The following is a 15,912-nucleotide window of genomic DNA, read 5'->3' as shown; positions in this document are numbered from 1 at the left end:
GGGGTTGGACCATGTTGTTCCCTCCCTCAGGTCCCTGCCTACTCGTGCAATCCCTCGATTTAACCCCGCATGAGCTAATGGGCCTCTGACTCATGTGGAATGGGATCCCCTTCGGGGTCAACCCTTTTAGAAGAAATGTGAATTATTGGATGCACATTAAGACACTACCTCATTAAGGCAGCATGGACAAATCCCTATCGTCGTTGATGAAGTAGACACTTAGTGCAAAAAATGGAAAAAATTAATAACCTCTATATGCGTCAAACAAAATACAAAATAATGGCATGTGCAGTACCTAAAATATTAATGAAGTATGAAACTCAAACAAAGGTTATATTATTTTATGTTTGATCGTGAGAAAATAATTTGGGTGCATCTTTTATGTGACATATTTAGACGAACACGTGAGATCTATCGGTATTTTTTTGTTTGCAAACGAGACATTTTTCCTATAATCTCGTGTGAAAACACCAAGATTTGTTTATATGGGTATAACAAAGAATTTCCTCTAAATTCGTATGTCAGGGAGTGTGGCATTTGAAGTTTGGTATTTGAACAAAACATCCCGGGTCCTTGCAAAATAGCTAAAGGAGTCAGGGTCTCGTATCATGTACATTAATTTCTTGTTATTAGTTTATTTGTTAAATCAATAAAATATTCATTTTTATGTTATTTAAAAGTTTAAATTACAACATTTTGCATTTGAGATCAGATTAAATTGCCTGTTCGACATGATTAATTTGATCATTAAGATATAAACAACAACTTAATATATTTTGAAAAAAAATCCAGCCTTTTAATTTCTAATATATAGATTTTTCTATATAAAAATGTCAATCTTAATTGTTCTTTATAATAATTCGGTTATTTCGTATACTAACTAACTGAAATATTTAATTCGGTTCGATTGGACTAATTTATGTATATAATATCGTTTTTATTCAAAAATTAAATATGACCAGCCAAATTATTGATTATTTTTCATTAAAAATAAAAAAAAAAAACAATCTAACCCTTAAAAACTTTGATTTTCATCCAAAAGAACCGAATTAATAGAAAAAAATTTTAAAAATAAAGCTTATAATTATTATTTAGAAAATTAAGTATGAAAGAGCGAAAACTAAATAGTATTAAAATGTCAATTTTATTTTTGATTGGACTGATTTTATTATAAAAATAACCGAAATTAAATTAAATTAATGAAAAATAATATAATAAGTTGTGGAAGCTAAAAAATAATAATTTGTCGTCATCACCGTAACATCAAACATAATGTTTTACGTGAAATAAACCTGTTAGTTTGTGTTTATATATGAGAGATATATACTACTCCCATTCAATTTCGTTTTTCCTACAGAGAGAAATTCAATGTTCATATGCAGCATCAGTGCTTGTGGGCCCCACATATTTATGTTAACCCCACATGCAAAAACATGGTTTACCAAAGTATCCTTTTGGAGCAGTGTGTGTATATATAAAGTTTTAGTGTGTGTATATATAGAGTTTTGAACACATTGGCACGCACTATGAGCAACAGCTGACGTGATACCTTGTACATTCAATGAGTGATTGTTCATTAAAAATAAAAAAATAAAGCTTCGGTTTTATCCAATCCCACCTTTAAAAACTTCGGTTTTATCCAAAGAATCGAATTGTTAGAAAATTTTTTTAAATTAAAGCTTTTAATTTTTATTTAGAAAATTTAGTATGAAACAGCAAAAACTAAATCGTAATAAAAAGTCAATTTTATTTTTGATTGGACTGATTTTATTAGAAAAATAACCGAAATTAAATTAAATTAATGAAAAATAATATAATAAGTTGTGGGAGCTAATAATAATAATTTGTCGATGTCGCCGTAACATCAAACATAATGTTTTACGCGAAATAAACATGTTAGTTTGTGTTTATATACGAGATATATATACTACTCCCGTGAAATTTCGTTTTTTCCAGAGCGAGAAATTCAAAGCTCATATGTAGAATCAGTGCTTGTGAGCCCCACATATTTATGTTGACCCCACATGCAAAAACATGGTTGATCAAAGTATCCTTCTGCAGCAGCGTGCGTGTATATATAGAGTTTTAGCGTGTGTACATATATAGAGTTTTGATCACATTGACACGTACTATGAGCAACAGGTGATGTGACACCTTGTATATCCAATGAGTGATTTTCATTAAAAATAAATAAAAACCAATCTAACCTTTAAAAACTTCGGTTTGTATCCAAATTAAAGAAATGAATTGTTAGGAAAAAAAATTTAAAATTAAAGCTTATAATTATTATTTAAAAAATTTAGTATGAAATAACGACAACTAAATCGTATTAAAAAGACAATCTTATTTTTGATTGGATTGATTTCATCAGAAAAATGACCAAAATTAAAATAAATTAATGTAAAATAATATAATAAGTTGTGGGAGCTAATAATAATAATTTGTTATCATCGCCGTAACATCAAACATAATGTTTTACGCGAAATAAACCTATTAGTTTGTGTTTATATACGAGATATATATACTACTCTCGTGCAATTTCGTTTTTCCCACAACGAGAAATTTAATGCCAATATGCAGCATCATTGCTTGTAGGCCCCACATATTTATGTTGAATCCACATGCAAAAACATGGTTAACCAAAGTATTCTTCTGCAGCAGCGTGCGTGTATATATAGAGTTTTAGCGTGTGTATATATATATTTTGATCACATGGGCACACACTATGAGCAACAGCTGACGAGGTACCTTGTACATCCAATGAGTGATTTGTGACGACCCGGGTTCTAATCTCTCATTAATAAAATCATCATAAATAATAGACAAAGAATCAAAGTCTAAATAAAGTAAATTTTTATTTTTTATTTTTCAAAAAAAATGAGCACCTCGCTCGATCGGGTGTATTCACCCGATCGAGCGAGCCCTCAGCTCAGCTTCTCGGGTTTGCAAAGTTTTGGCCTCGCTCGATCGGTCATGTTTCACCGATCGAGCGATCCAAAGTTGCTCACTTCTCTGCCTTCGAAATGAAGGCCTCGCTCGATCGGCAGAAATCGCCCGATCGAGCGGGCTCCTGCCCAGAAGAATAAATATAGATCATTTTTGCTGTCAACACAAGTTCCTTCTTTCCTTTCTCATCTAACATCAACTCATGCATGGTGTATACATAATCATAAGCTAGCTTGCATACTAACTTGATATGAATTGATAGAATAAGATCATAACAAAGCCTTAATATCAACTCAAGATAGGCTAACATTACAACATGGAACATTGTATAAAACAACAAGTCAAGTTCTAAGACTATTATACATCATCATAAGTCTTATACACAATATCAAGACAACAGCTTCATAGCCAATAACTCTTGGCACATATAACTACAACAAAATCATGTTCTTGAACTCAACACTAACAATGACAGCTCACAATCATCTAAACTCGGATCATCACGCTATTCTCTCATCCCTTGTTCTTCAAGATCGCTTTTGTCCTGTTCCACTCCCGCCTATTGCCATGACACATACAACACAACAATAGCCAGATAACTCCGGTGAGAAATATATTTCCCAGTAAAAGCAACTAAACATGCATAGCAAAGCATATATCAAATTCATGATATAAAAGTAAATACAATGCATGTTTTAAAACAAGGTTCTCTAACAAATTCTCTTATTTCATCGGTTGGGATCCCGAGAAGAAGATATCATAACTAACCACCGACTCTCCCAATCGAGGTGGGGATACTTATCTTGCTTCTCTAGACTTTGAAGCCATTATATATATAAATCAGACGCTAGGCTAAGTCAACCACCCACGCCATACATATATAATCCCTCAAATCGTCTAATCGAACGTTTCCGTTTATTTCAAAATCAAAGAACAAGTCTTACAAGATGAATGCAACATATATCAACAAAATAGCATTCATTAAAATCAAGACTCATTCAACCATTCAAATACAACATATAAAAGCAAATAAGCAAATAAGTATGTGATTTAGGGAACTCGATACAAACCATCTCGAGTTATAATCCCAATCGAATACTAGTTCACTTTTACCTTTCGATTGTGAGGTTTCAAGGCAACTTCAAGCTATCCAAATCTGAACAACACAATCACCAAACCTATCTCAAAATCTGCTCAAGCTTCAACCAAACTTCAAGGCAAAAAGCTACAAACCTTGTTCTTTCTTCTATCAGTTTCGAAGTCGAGATTATCGAGTTGATATCCCCTGTTTATGAACTGAAATCACAGCATATAAACCAAGTAAACATCAGCTACAACCCAGCAACATCTTAGTCCAAGATACAATAGCAAAACAGCCTCATATCATAAGTTCGGCGGAGTAACGGTACAAAATCGGTAATCAAAACTAATTTCTAACAACTATAGCAGCACATATATGTCAAAACTCAGCAATATCAGATGCTCCTAATGTCGAATTGAAGCTTCTAAAGCATCACAATAGCATACAATCACCATTCAAATAACTCTTCTTCAATACCACAAGATATAACACTTCAAAACCTCAAACAAGAACCAACTAACTGATCTCTGCCATTTTCGAATTCTCAAACCATAATGAATCAAAAGAAAACTTACATCAAATCGAAGGTCTCGTCTCGAAGATTCCAAAACATTTTTCGGAATCGAAATCGGATAATCGGAACTCAAGATATTGCAATTTAAAGATGAAGAATGAAACTTGGAATTCTTGACTCTTCTCTCTCTGTTCTTCCTTCTGAAATTTCTGATGAAATATAGTAATACACACGTGAATACATATTTTGCATAACAAGTGTCCACCAAGTTTCAAGTATTTGCATTTTGGCCCCTCAAGTCTTCAAAATTTGCAATTCAGTCCTCAATCTTCCATTTTATTCAATTTCAATCCTAAATAATTTAAGAATATTAGAATTTAAATCAAAACTCCAAATATTCCCAAATTAAATATTCTCGGATTAAAATTAAATAATTTCGGGCATTACATGATTGTTCATTAAAAATAAAAAAAACCAATCCAACCATTAAAAACTAAGGTTTGTATCCAAAAGAACCGAATTGTTAGAAAAAAAATTTAAAATTTAAGCTTTTAATTTTTATTTAGAAAATTTAGTAAGAAACAACGAAAACTAAATCGTATTAAAAATTCAATTTTATTTTTTATTGGACTTATTTTATTAGAAAAATAACAGAAATTAAATTAAATTAATGAAAAATAATATAATAAGTTGTGGGAACTAATAATAATAATTTGTCACCATCGCCGTAACATCAAACATAATGTTTTACGCGAAATAAACCTGTTAGTTTGTGTTTATATACGAGATATATATACTACTCCAGTGTAATTTCGTTTTTTCCACAGCGAGAAATTCAATGACCATTTGCAACATCAGTGCTTGTGGGCCCCAATTATTTATGTTGACCCCACATGCAAAAACATGGTTGACCAAAATATCCTTCTACAACAGCGTGTGTATATATAGAGTTTTAGTGAGTCTATATATAGAATTTTGATCATATGGGCACGTACTATGAGTAACAGCTGACGTGACTCCTTGTACATTCAATTAGTGATTGTTCATTAAAAATTAAAAAAAAAAAATAATCCAACCATTAAAAATTTCGGTTTGTATCCAAAAGAACTGAATTCTTAGAATTTTTTTTTCAAATTAAATCTTATAATTTTTATTTAGATAATTTAGTATGAAACAGCGAAAACTAAATCGTATTAAAAATTCAATTTTATTTTTGATTGGACTGATTTTATGAGAAAACCGAAATTAAATTAAATTAATGAAAAATAATATAATAAGTTGTGGGGGTTAATAATAATAATTTTTCGACATCTCTGTAACATCAGACATAATGTTTTACGCAAAATAAACCTGTTAGTTTGTGTTTATATACGAGATATATATACTACTCACGTGCAATTTTGTTTTTTCCAAAGCAAGAAATTTAATGCCCATATGCATCATCAGTGCTTGTGGGACCCACATATTTATGTTGAACCCACATGCAAAAACATTGTTGACCAAGGTATCCTTCTACAGCATCGTGTGTATATATAGAGTTTAAGGGTGTGTGTATATATATAGTTTTGATCAAATGGGCACGCACTATGAGAAACAGCTGACGTGACACCTTGTACATTCAATTAGTGATTGTTTATTAAAAAAAAAAATCAATCCAACCGTTAAAAACTTCGATTTGTATCCAAAAGAACCGAATTGTTAGAATTTTTTTTAAAAATAAAAGCTTTTAATTTTTATTTGGAAAATTTAGTATGAAACAGCGAAATCTAAATAGTATTAAAAAGTCAATTTTATTTTTGATTGGACAGATTTTATTAGAAAAATAACTAAAATTAAATTAAATTAATGAAAAATAATATAATAAGTTGTGGCAGCTAATAATAATAATTTGTACGTGGTTGTCGCCGTAACATAAAAAATAATGTTTAACGCGAAATAAACCAGTTAGTTTGTGTTTATATAAGAGATATATATACTACTCCCGAGCAATTTCGTTTTTCCCACAGCGAGAAATTCAATTCCCATATGCAGCATCAGTGCTTGGGGGCCCCACATATTTCTGTTGACCCCACATGCAAAAACATGGTTGACCAAAGTATCCTTCTGCAGTAGCGTGTGTATTTATAGAGTTTAGCGTGTGTATATATAGAGTTTTGATCACATGGGCACGCATTATTAGCAACAGCTGACGTGACACCTTGTACATCCAATGAGTTATTGTTCATTAAAAAAAAACCAATTCAACCGTTAAAAATTTCGGTTTATATCCCATAGAACCGAATTGTTAGAAAAAAAATTAAAATTAAAACTTATAATTTTTAATTAAAAAATTTAGTACGAAACAGCGAAAACTAAATCGTATTAAAAAGTCAATTTTATTTTTGATTGGACTGATTTTATCAGAAAAATAACCGAAATTAAATTAAATTAATGAAAAATAATATAATAAGTTGCGGGAGCTAATAATAATAATAATTTGTCGTCATCGCCGTAACATCAAACATAATGTTTTACGCGAAATAAACCTGTTAGTTTGTGTTTATATATGATATATATATACTACTCCCTTGCAATTTCGTTTTTTCCACTTCGAGAAATCCAATGCCCATATGCAGCATCAGTTCTTGTGGGCCCCACATATTTATGTTGACCCCACATGCAAAACATGGTTGACCAAAGTATCCTTCTGCAGCAACGTGTGTGTATATATAGAGTTTAAGCGTGTGTATATATAGTATTTTCATCACATGGGCACACACTATGAGCAACAACTGACGTGACACCTTGTTCATTCAATTAGTGATTGTTCATTAAAAAAAAACAATCCAACCGTTAAAAACTTCGGTTTGTATCCAAAACAACCGAATTGTTAGAAAAAAAAAATTAAAATTAAAGCTTATAATTTTTATTTAGAAAATTTTGTATGAAACAACGAAAACTAAATCGTATTAAAAAGTTAATTTTATTTTTGATTGGGCTGATTTTATTATAAAAATAATCGAAATTAAATTAAATTAATAAAAAAATAATAAAATAAGTTGTGGGAGCTAACAATAATAATTTATCGACATCGCCTTAACATCAAACAAAATGTTTTACGCGAAATAAACCTGTTAGTTTGTGGTATATACGAGATATATATACTAATCCCGTGCAATTTTATTTTTCCCACAGCGAAAAATTCAATTTCCATGTGCAGCATCAGTGCTTATGGGCCCCACATATTTATGTTTATCCCAAATACAAAAACATGGCTGACCAAAGTATCCTTCTGCAGCAGAGTGAATATATATAGATTTTTAGCGTGTGTATATATAGAGTTTAGATCACATTGGCACGCACTATGAGCAACTGCTGACCTGACACCTTATACATCCAATGAGTGATTGTTCATTAAAAATAAAAAAACCAATCCAACCGTTAAAAACTTCGGTTTGTATCAAAAAGAACCGAATGTTAGAAAAGAAATTTAAAATTAAAACTTATAATTTTTATTTAGAAAATTTAGTATGAAACAACGAAAACTAAATCGTATTAAAAAGTCAATTTTATTTTTGATTGGGCTGCTTTTATTAGAAAAATAACCATAATAAAATTAAATTAAAGAAAAATAATATAATAAGTTGTGGGAGCTAATAATAATAATTTGTCGCCATCGCCGTAACATCAAACATAATCTTTTAAGTGAAATAAACCTGTTAGTTTATGTTTATATACGAGATATATATACTACTTTCATGCAATTTCATTTTTCCCACAATGAGAAATTCAATGCCCATATGCAGCATCAGTGGTTGTGGGCCCCACATATTTATGTTGACACCACATGCAAAAACATGTTTGACCAAAGTATACATCTGCAGCAGCGTGTGTATATATAAAGTTTTAGTGTATGTATATATTGAGTTTTGATCACATGGGCACGCACTATGAGCAACAGCTGACGTGACAACTTGTACTTCCAATGAGTGATTGCTCATTAAAAATTAATAAAAAAACAATCCACACGTTAAAACTTCGGTTTGTATCCAAAAGAACCGAATTGTTAGAATTTTTTTAAAATTAAAAATTATAATTTTTATTTAGAAAATTTAGTATGGAACATCGAAAACTAAATCTTATTAAAAAGTCAATTTTATTTTTTATTGGACTGGTTTTATTTGAAAAATAATCGAAATTAAATTAAATTAATGTAAAATAATATAATAAGTTGTGGGAGCTAATAATAATAATTTGTCGCCATCGCCGTAACATCAAACATAATGTTTTACGCGAAATAAACCTGTTAGTTTGTGTTTATATATGAGATATATATACAACTCCCGTGCAATTTCGTTTTTACACAGCGAGAAATTCAATGCCCATATGCAGCATTAGTGCTTGTTGGCCCCATATATTTATGTTGATCTCACATGCAAAAACATGGTTTACCAAAGTTTCCTTCTGCAGCAGCGTTTGTATATATATAGTTTTAGTGTGTGTGTATATATAGAGTTTTGAATACATTGACACGCACTATGAGCAACAGCCGACGTGATATCTTGTACATCAAATGAGTAATTGTTCATTAAAAAAAAAACCAATCCCACTGTTAAAAACTTTGGTTTTATCCAAAAGAAACGAATTGTTAAAAAAAAAATTTAAATTAAAGCTTTTAGTTTTTATTTAGAAAATTTAGTATAAAACAACGAAAACTAAATCGTATTAAAAAAGTCAATTTTATTTTTGATTGGACTTGTTTTATTAGAAAAATAAACGAAATTAAATTAAATTAATGAAAAATAATATAATAAGTTGTGGGAGCTAATAATAATAAGTTGTCGCCGTCGCATCAAACATAATGCTTTACGCAAAATAAACATGTTAGTTTGTTTTTATATACGAGATATATATACTACTCCCGTGCAAATTCAATTTTCCCACAGCGAGAAATTCAATATCCATATGCAGCATCAGTGCTTGTGGGCCCCACATATTTATGTTGACCCCTCATGGAAAAACATGGTTGACCAAAGTATCCTTCTGCATCAGCGTGTGTGTATGTATAGAGTTTTAGTGTGTGTATTTATATAGAATTTTAATCACATGGCATGCACTATGAGCAACAGCTAACATGACAACTCGTACATCCAATTAGTGATTTTCATTAAAAATAAATAAAAACTAATCCAACCTTTAACAATTTCGGTTTGTTTCCAAATTAAAGAACTGAATTGTTAGGGAAAAAATTTTAAATTAAAGCTTATAATTTTTATTTAAAAAATTTAGTACGAAATAGCGAAAACTAAATCGTATTAAAAAGGCAATTTTATTTTTTATTGGACTTATTTTTTGTAAGGCCCGGAAATATTAAATTATTAATTATGAGATTTGAGAATTAAATTCCATATTATGGGTTAATATTGATTTGAGAAGTTATGGAAATGATAGATTTAATTTTCGAGCCGAAAATATTTAATTGAGAATTTACGGATTTTGAGAATTAAATTCCGATAATTCTTAAATTAAAAGAATAAATATTCGATTTGAATATTTATGGGATTTAAGATTAAATTCCATGTTTCGGGAATTAACGAAGATTAATTGTGAAGATACAAACCGATCAGGGACTGATTTGCAAATATCGAAGTTGCAAGGGTTAAAGTGCAAAAGGCCAGGATTATTTAATTAATTCGAATTTATTTATTTTAATCCGAGTATATTTAATTTGGGAATATTTAGAGTTTCGATTTTAATTCTAATATTCTTAAATTATTTTGGATTGAAATTGAATTAAAACGAAGGCAGAGAACTGAAATGCAATTAATGAAAACTTGAGGGACTAAATTGCAAATATACAATATATATCCGATTTGAATCAGATGTATAAGCATATTACGTGGATTTTTCAGAGAGAATGAGAAATTCAGAACAGAGTTCGAATTCCCTTTCATTGTCTTGAGATTTTGATTTTTCAAATTGTCGTAACTTTTGATCCGCTCGTCCGATTTTAATTCCGGAAGATGTTCTGGAATCCTTGTGACGAGGGCTTCGATTTCATGTAAGTATTTTGATGTTTCTCATAGGTTTTGAAGAACGAAATTTTGCAGAGATCAGATTATGACTTGATATTTGTTTTCGTGAGTTCGTATGCCGTTCGATATCGAAACCGACTTGAATATTGATTATTGCATGAACTTGAAACGATTTCCAGCATATATTTCGAGATGTATAGGTGCTGAGATGCTGGTTTAGGATGGTATATTGCTGATATATGATGAATATGATGTTAGTTGAATTCGATATCGTTTCGGTAATCGATTTTATACCGTTATGCCGTCGGTTCAAGACTTTGGTCATGTTTGAGTTTATAATGCTTGAGCTGAGTTAGATATGAGTTGGTTGCTGATTTATACAGCATGTTTACACTTCATATCAGATTATACTTGAATGTTTCGAGTTCGAGAAGCTACAATTCTAATCGGTCAAGAATTGAGCAAAGTTTTGTAACTCATTTTGCTTCAAGTTTGAGTTATGATTGAGCTGATTTTTATGTGAGTTGTAGCTGATATAAATAGCTTGATATGATATGTTTCAGATTGTAAATAAGATATTCGGACTCGAGATTTTAGCATTTGAGAAACGAGATCGAATAGCTCAAGGTTGAAGTTATGCTACCTTGAAGATTGGATGATGAACTTGAGCAAGTTTGATTGCTATTCTTTGATGAAGATTGTACAGATTTGAAGCAACTAAGACTCAATGAAACGAAAGGTATAAGACGATATCGAGTTTCAGGACTATGATACTCAGGATTTATGAATCTTGAGTAGTCCGCCAAATCACATACTGATTATGTTTTCTTTTGATTGAAGAACTTGTTATTGTTTTGATGTTGTCGATCCATCCCAGGTAGTGGATCTTTTATTTTGAGTTGATATGATTTTGATATGATGATGATACGAATTGATTCTATGCCAAGGTCGGAGGACGACTTTATTTTCCTATGCCAAGGTCGGAGGACGACTTTATTCGAATCCGGAATGATTTTGATAGATGGATATCCATGTCAAGATCGGAAACGAATCTTGATGGCAACGATGATTTATGAATCAATTTTGAAGCGAGATATGCGTTATTTTTACTCTATTCTTGAGTTGATATGTTTAGGGTTGATATGAATTTATTTAACGCATTTATATGTCGATTATACTGAGAATAATTTCTCACCGGAGTTTATCCGGCTGTTGTTTTGTTTTGTATGTGTGCATTGCAACAGGAGGGGCAAGAGCATGGCTGAGACGACCTTGATAGCTCGGGAGAGAGATGTAGCAAGTGTGGACTCGGGTTATAGGTTGAAAGAATGATACTTTGATAGCATAGAACTTGATATGAACTTGTGTTTAGAAGCTCACCTTTGAAGATGTTGTGTAGCTTATTGTTTCATATCTTTATGCTATTTATTGGATGTAATAAGCTTATGTTATAATGCATGAAACTTGTTATATGATTATATGCATGTTCTCAGATTTTATAACATGCTTAGATTTGATTTGAATGTTGATATATACCTTGGATTTGGTTTTGACAGCAAAAACTCAGCAGCAGAATTCGAGCAAATAAGGGCTCGCTCGATCGGGTAAAAGTTACCGATCGAGCGAGGCCTGTTTTTCAAGGGCAGTGAATTTGATTTTCTTGCTCGCTCGATCGGTAGCTTTTGGCCGATCGAGCGAGGCTTTTTGTGCTGCAGACCGAGACTTTTGATTTGATGCTCGCTCGATTGGTAGCTTTTGCCCGATCGAGCGAGGCTCGGGAAATTTAAAAAAAAAATAAAAAATTTTATGCTCTTGATTTATTATTCTTTAATTGTTTGATTAATTGTTTAATGCATCATTAGTTGCCCCAAAATGAGATTAGCAACCCAAGGTCCTCACAACAGGTGGTATCAAAGCCTAAGTTTCTGGACTGAGATAGAAGCTGAGCGGGGTAGAGTGAGTTACATGCATTTATAGTATTGCATGATTATGCAGTATTTGATTCTATGATTTAATAAATTGCATGTACTCTTGATCTACTTTTGAAATTGAATTGATTAATTTACTGATTTGTAAATTTTCGAATTCTTATCGATGTTATTATAAGAATTTCCCCGGGTGATGTAAGCACCCAGAATCGAAGAGAACAGTGTTCTTTGGGTGATGTAAGCACCCCAGACTGAACAGAGTGGTATGGCCAGAGTGAACAGAACTATATTATTGCTCAATTGAATGAAGTATCTCTGATTAAATAGAACCGAATATCAGCGAATGAATAGATGTATTGCGGGTAGAAGTTGTTTTGAAGAATTGATCAGTCGTTCAGATACCTGAAAGAGACAGATGAGTGATTTATCAGATTGACTATCTACCAACTTCAAGACCTAGCAATTAGCTGATAGATTTTGATTGACGAAAAATTCTGACAAACGAGAGGTATATTTATTTGTTGGTAAGTGCTTAGAACAACGTTTTATTAATGTTTCTCTGCCACAACAGATAGAAATTCTGAGAAAGAAAAATATACCCGTTAGAAGTTGAATATTTTGAATTGGAGGAATGCCTTATTAGAATTTTCAAGCCTATTACAATTCTTTGAATTGTAAATGATGAAAATCTCAAGATTGAGTGAATTATTTAATGGCTTGAATCTGCAGATTATGTCTGAATAAGTGTTGACGACTGAAACATTTGTTTTAAAGACATAGTCCTGTCTAAGAGCTTTGAAGCTGAATGATGAGTTAAGAGAATGGAATTGTAGACATGCAAGAGTATGTGAGATACTCACAACTTTATCTACAATTTTTATTACAGAACAGATATGAAGTGAATAATATGAAAATAAATCTTTAACTTTAGCGAATCGAGATGGATTAGTCTGATTCTGAATGCAGAGTATATTAGAAATTATTACACACATTGTGGAGGAAGATATCCGAACAAACAGTGTAAGGACAAGTCAGACAGATGTGCTAAAATTTATTCAATGAATAAATTCCAGAAGTATACAGAGGATCATAATAACATTGCACCTGAGAATGAGACTTACAGGTAACATATTTATGTTGTTTTAACCTGTTTATGTTGTAGGTGCAATAGATTTATGATAGCTGAAAGCTTATTATATGATTACCTCTGTATCAATATGATTACCTCTGTATCGGAAAATGGATTTTGTGAATTAAACTGAAGAATAGAACTATTGCTTCGATGAACTGAAACCGAACATGATATTGTTCATATGGGAATTATGCGGTTGCGATGCATGATAGATTATAAGACTATACCCACTGTTTAGTGATAGTTGCAGATTATTGAATCAATGGATTTTGTGATTTAACCAATCAGTATGATGATAAGAAGCGATGGATCAACAAGAACATGATGTGCATATGAATATGATGATATGATATGGAATCTCGAATTAAGATTCTGTGATTTCGGGTTGTTATATGATGTGTGATTACAGAAATATTCCGAAATCAGTATATTCGATGCACGAGATATGTTCAAGATCTAAATCAGCAGTGATAGGTATGCCAATGAATAGAGATTACGGAAATGTTCCAGTAATATTTTTGACTTTAGATTCAATTGTGAACTTAAATTCAATAGTGAATTGATGAATTGGTGAATTACCGACGTGATGAGATTATGAACTGAATAGTGATTTTGAGGTTTAAAAGCTAAAGAATGATATGAAAATCAGTTACAGATGAGTCTTTTCTTTGATTATACTGACTCGATTACATCAACTGGGGATATAATTCTTGAATGATTGAATATTGATTGGCTCTCATGGCACATTGCTTTCGTTTAGAGCCTGTGTTGATTCACTCGTTTGGAGTTATGCGATGCAAGTGAGTTGTTTTCACTTTGCAGAGTTTGTTATCCAGATGATTTGATTTTTGGATGACCTTGATTGAGGGATTTTCTCAATCTTGATTTATTCTTTTGATTTTGAGAATTATTGATCCTTTGATGATATTTTAGCGTATTTGAAGATTGTTGGCTCGTAACTGATAGAAGAATTTGAATTTGGTTCCTGAATTTTTGGGATTAGATGATATGAATTGTCGGGATTTGGAGATCGAAAAAAAAAGAATGAAATAGGCATCCGATGAATTGATTTTAGATTTCTGTGTATTCTGGTTTAAATATTCAGATGAATATATCTTCAATCAGAATGATTTTCGATTGGAAGTAAGCCAGAACTGTTCAGAGGATGAAATAAACACAGAAAGTAACTGCAGCGATGAGAATTCAGTACAGAATGCCAGATTGAGATATGAATTGAAGCTTCAGGTCAGAATGAATGAATTCTATGATGATTGATTATCTGATTGTGCTTGATGTTTTCGCAAAGAAATATCAGAATTTGAATAATTGCACCATAATGAATTCAATATTCGTTCAATAATTGTTTTATCAGAAGATAAAGCAACTAGAAGTAACCGAATTAGTACGTTTTCGAAGTTAAACGTACAGAGAATTTCTGATGAAGTTAAAAATCGTTGACCAGATGAGTTCAATGACAGTTTAGAAACTCCAGAATTGGTATGAGATCATGATATGAAAGAATATTTTGTGAAACTACCAAGATTGAACAGTTTATATGAAGTAAACATGTGGTAGTTAGGAACAAAATGATTGAAATTATTGTATACGATGATCTATCTGTACAATCAAATCACTGAATTGTGATTAGATTTGTTGCAAGACGAACAGTAAGCCAAGAAATAATGTTTCAGATTGAAACATTGTGTTTACTATTACAGTGTAATATAGATGATTCGAAGACTTTGAGTACTTTTTGAGGTAAAGGTACAATATGTTATTCTTGAATTGGAAGAATAATCAGAGAAGATGAATTGAATTTCGAGAATGAAGTTATATCTGACATGATACCGATTATCAACAGTTCTGAATATGTTGAAATCTGTGAAGAAGTGAGAGATATGATGAATTGCAGGAATGATTACAATCTATTGTCAGGATTAAGACTTTGGATTTATTTGACAGAATGTGGCATCGATTGATTGATTGATGTTCTGAGAATTGGTTATATATGATTACATTATACCATTTGTTGATTGATGGATTATCTGAGTTGATTTTCCGAATATTGAGAATATTCTCAGAACTTTGATACCTGATTCAGTATTATCTGTCTTGATGTGTTGCCACTTGAAGATTATAATTCCTGTAACAGCTACTGAATCGATTTTGAGATAAGATTATGATGATATAAATCCGATTTTCTTGTGTTGAAATGATACTACTGAAGTATATGATATCAGATCGGACATGATTTGTTGACAGCAGATCAGATGTGATTTGAAGAACACAAGGATAAT

The 15,912-nt window shown here is 31.4% G+C and overlaps 1 long non-coding RNA gene across 1 annotated transcript; it reads right to left on the bottom strand.

Moving 5' to 3' along the window:
• Positions 1–3,355: 3,355 nt before the first annotated feature.
• On the bottom strand, positions 3,356–4,724 carry LOC140886454 (uncharacterized). The gene is made up of 4 exons (XR_012151560.1): positions 4,603–4,724; positions 4,180–4,242; positions 4,060–4,102; positions 3,356–3,505 (listed from the first exon to the last, which is right to left on the bottom strand). It is a non-coding gene; the product is annotated as an uncharacterized lncRNA (long non-coding RNA).
• Between the last annotated feature and the right edge of the window lie 11,188 nt (positions 4,725–15,912).

Source organism: Henckelia pumila, chromosome 3 (genome assembly GCF_033568475.1).
Source record: "Henckelia pumila isolate YLH828 chromosome 3, ASM3356847v2, whole genome shotgun sequence".
In the NCBI taxonomy this organism is placed as follows: Eukaryota; Viridiplantae; Streptophyta; class Magnoliopsida; order Lamiales; family Gesneriaceae; genus Henckelia; species Henckelia pumila.
This window is presented reverse-complemented; position numbering and strand designations above follow the sequence as displayed.